Source organism: Prorops nasuta, unplaced genomic scaffold, assembly GCF_024137725.1.
Source record: "Prorops nasuta isolate Cenicafe-Biocafe unplaced genomic scaffold, Cenicafe_Pnas_1.2 PNAS00032, whole genome shotgun sequence".
Classification (NCBI taxonomy): Eukaryota; Metazoa; Arthropoda; class Insecta; order Hymenoptera; family Bethylidae; genus Prorops; species Prorops nasuta.
In genome coordinates this window covers 1,767,122-1,771,442 of record NW_027116829.1, presented here as the reverse complement: position 1 = coordinate 1,771,442, position 4,321 = coordinate 1,767,122, and the positions used below count along the sequence as shown (strand labels likewise).

General features: G+C 35.1%; 1 non-coding gene across 1 annotated transcript; it reads right to left on the bottom strand.

Moving 5' to 3' along the window:
* Positions 1-4,249: 4,249 nt before the first annotated feature.
* TRNAE-UUC (transfer RNA glutamic acid (anticodon UUC)) lies at positions 4,250-4,321 on the bottom strand. Its single transcript has one exon. It is a non-coding gene; the product is annotated as a tRNA-Glu (tRNA).

Genomic DNA, 4,321 nt, shown 5'->3' with positions numbered 1-4,321 from the left:
CCAATTGACTTTTCAATTAATTACATTCGGGTCATTGAACGTCTTGTCATCAAAGCTAGTTCCCTCATTAAAAATCAGCATCGGGGCCTATGCATTTTCAATTTTCAGCGATTAAATTGTTTCGTTAGAAAGCTGGCCATTAAACAAATACCACTGCATCAAAGTAAATATTTTTAAAAGAGAACTCAAAGTTCGTAGAATGTAATGTTTGGATCCGCGCTAATTACTCTCGGCGTTGTATGGTGTGCGTTCACAAGTTTGTCCTCTTACTATCTTCGCTTTTTTCCATTAAAACAGTAATCTTGATACTATAGAGCTGTTATAATAATCACAACCTGTTACAATCGTGCTCGCTGTTAGATTGCAAAATGTAGGGCATTGCTGCAAATTATCCAATTTTAAAGTTAATACATCTATGTAGATGTAGGTAAATAAAAATTCTTGGAAAATGAAAAATAATTTCCATTCTAACAATTATTGCAGAGCTCGAGATAGACACACTGTTCCACATATGGCATATAAATTAAAGTAGAGAGTTACAAAGGGTTAAACTACCGGTAAATTTATCAGTATATAATAATCTGTAAAAGGATTACAGGTTATTTCTACTCCGAGGTTCGATCGCGGTTGATTAAATGGGATCGATCGTAAAAATAAAAATTGAATGGGGGGAGACTGATCAAAATGTTTGAGCAGTGTGCATTCAAAGTTAATACGTGATATTTCCGTTGGTTATTAGTATTTTAACCATACATAGTGATACGATTGGAGTTTTCGATTAATGACGGATTGTCAGTTGGTATGAAAAGGTTGGGTATCGGGATCGCAATCTGGAACGTCTTGATCACGCCTGAGGGATTATGCACGGAGTCATTAGCGAGGCTGGCAGCAATCCTACTTGTCCCAGCGAGTCAAGTGAAATTGAAATGAGCCTCGAAATGAAACTAAATAATCATGTTGCGAAAGCCCAGGCGACGATGATGAGGTCGACGTCATTTTCTGGGCAAACAGATTCGACTCTCGTCTCTCGTATTGGATGCATCGTTAAAACTGACACAGATTTTTTATTTCGCTCCCTCACACTCTTTGCACTGCACCTTCCAATAAAGTTACGCTATAATTTCAATATTAATTTACGATAGACAGCACAAAATTTAATATTATTAATACGCGAATTTAAATAACATATGAATAGAAGCTTCGACTTGACGCGAGACTTTTAAAATTAGAAAAATCATTCATATGAGATTCATCATTTTGTCAATTCAATTATATACTATATATATAAATTATTGTACCATTCATATGATGATATCGAAGAAAAGTTAATAATGATTCTGCACATTTTTAAAGAATAATTTTAATTTATATCGATTGAGCTTTCATTCGTTACTGATCCATGTATAGTTTTGATGTGTGTGTGTGTGTTTGTGTGTGTGCTATGCTGGCATTTAGCTTCATGAATTCCCATAGAGTGATGTAAATATGGAACGGAATAATAATATCTGCATCTCATTTATAACAATGAGGATAACACTGGAAATTACCTTATACCAAATGAACAAGAAATTATTATTGTAGAGTGGAGTTGAAGCAATAATATTCTTTTGTGAGAAAAATATCTAGTTCCTACGTAAAAGCTCTCAACAATTATGAGAAATTTGTGGAAAACCTGCCAATTCACCGTAATTTATCCTTATTTCAAACAAGATAAACAACTGTAATTTTTATGAAGGTAAACTAATTTTTAACGATACTGATCAGTTCAAACTGGTTATTCCTTTGTAAATAACTGACGAAACAAGCAAATTTCTAGTGATCTATCTGTTGTTTTGTAGTTTAAAGTCCAGTAGACTAAAGAAAAAATAATAAAGTGTTTTAAAGAATTTCCATTGATTCAGTGCAATCAAAATTAATTATTTGTACTTTGTAGGTCAACGTAACCTCAACGTTTGTCCCAAGTTAATTTGCTGTATTTTAATGAGATAAACAGATAATCCATAGCAATGAGTCCATTGCCCCAAGGGTCGAAAACGAAACACTTATCGAGAGGTTAATTGTTGACTTTTCGATAGTGTTAATTCATGAAGAGTAGAGAAATTTCAAGAAATATTTGAATACATTTGAGAGAAAGAGAGAGAGAGAGAGAGAGAGAGAGAGAGAGAGAGAGAGAGAGAGAGAGGCCTCTCTGTTTCGTCTTACATGCACGTTTATGAAGAAAAGAGACAGTTACTTATATTATTAAATGTAACAATCTAAAACTATTGGCGTTTCCATGATTTCTGCATAATTTATTCCAACTTTTATCGCATGAGACTGGTTTATTGTTCCACGACTTTCGAATCTGCAATCTTTACTGATGCTCGTCAATCATGCCTTATACCGAAATGAAATCTTTTAGCCGAGTTTGGTCTGCAGGTCAAAGCAGACTTTGAGGTTGTTTTAGTCTGCCAGTTATGGAAATAGTGTTCCTCCGCCTCGGACTAGCCAAAACGAGTCCTGCAATTTGAGAAATTACGGGGCAGGTGAGATTTACAACTGTTTTTATCCTTTGTCAGAGTTCCGTGGGAATCGTCGTTCGATAGATCGAAAAATGAAATATCTAGGAGTTTCGATAAAGTTTCACAGTGAAAACGCACGTGAGCCAAGAAGATTCCATTTACGATTTCTCCGTTACGAATAAAATTACAGAGTTGGAAAAAGATGCACGCGAATTAATGTATAAGATCCTTTCGCTCTCCATTAAACTGAGGCAAATCAGTCGTAACCTGCGAAAACAATTACTACGCGCAATTCCTTTTCAAGTGACCGGAAGAGAATCGATCGACTAATTGAGTTATCGAACTCGCACGATTAACCAGCTAAATCCATCAAATTATCCTCATATTTTTCTCTTAACCGCTGCTACAGGAAAAGCAATATTTTTTATAAATCGATTGGACGAGGTAAGTATGCAAAAACAAATTTGCAAATTATAAGAAAACCAATCATATCGGGTTTTTCGAATTTCTGTGGGAACATTCCTTAGTCATTCAATGACACAAATACATAACGCGTCATCAAGTTTTTTCCCATCTTCTCTATCCATCGCGATTCTAAGAAAACACTGGAGAGTCATTCCGCGAGATTATTTATACTCGAGAAAATCAACACGATGTAAAAAAATATTCAGATCACTATTATAATTCAATTTTTTTCTCAAATACGTAATAAATTAATGATTGTTCGTAGAAAAAATTTGTTGATTTCCGAGAATGGTTCAGGAGAGCTGGGATTTTCGTAGGTGCCTTTTTTTCACACGAGTATTTGGGTAGAATGAAAATTTGCTGTGTATACAGAGAAGCTTTCTTATCAGCGATAGAATCTGTCAATGACTCGGCAAAATTTATGTGGAGAAGTGCATAGGTTGATTAATGGACGCGAATGATTCGCTCTTCCAATGCTCAGACACAGACGTTCGCAGTAATCAATTATATATGAGCCCACGCATTCGAAGGATTTAACGTCCTTTGTGCGGAAAGCTCGGCTTTGATTATACCTGCGATCGAACCTCAAAGCTCTACCGTGCAGCCGTTATTGTTATGATTATTGGCGTTGTGGCTGATAAGCCTCGTCTCACTGTTCCCTCTCGTAGGCTACAACACACACACACACTAAATTGTAACAAATCGGTATATAGGCACCCACACACAGTATCTCCATAGTACTGAAATTTTCTGATTTACTATAGGTCACACGATACGATCTCAGGCCCATAAATGCTATAAACTGTGTCATAAGCACAAAAATGGAAAAATTGTTACAGTGTCATTATGTAAAATTTTAATATGTTTTCATTGTATAAGTGTTACGATCGATAATAAAATTCACTGAATTTTCGTCATTTTTATGTATTGCGTTTTATACGACCGATAATTAATTAACGTAAGCTTCTCATCGCGTGATACTAATGACTGGAGAAGAGTGGGGGTAGGGGCCAGACACAGGGATCGAAGAGAAGGTGGAGAAGGAGATTTATTATTAAGAACCTTATTTTTATTTTGTACTTATTACTATTGTTACTAATGATTCATTATCACTATTCCTTTCTTTGCTTTATTAGCAGAGCTGGATGTATTGTTTTGAAGAAATAACTGTTTTTTTGTTTAAATAATTTTTTATAACAATTATACTAATCTTAAGATGTTGTAATTTTAATATAAAATGTAAAAACATATTGTTGCAAGTGTATTTGAGAAAAAAAAGAAATTTCCGATACCGGGAATCGAACCCGAGCCTCCTGGGTGAAAGCCAGGTATCCTAGCCACTAGACCATATCGGA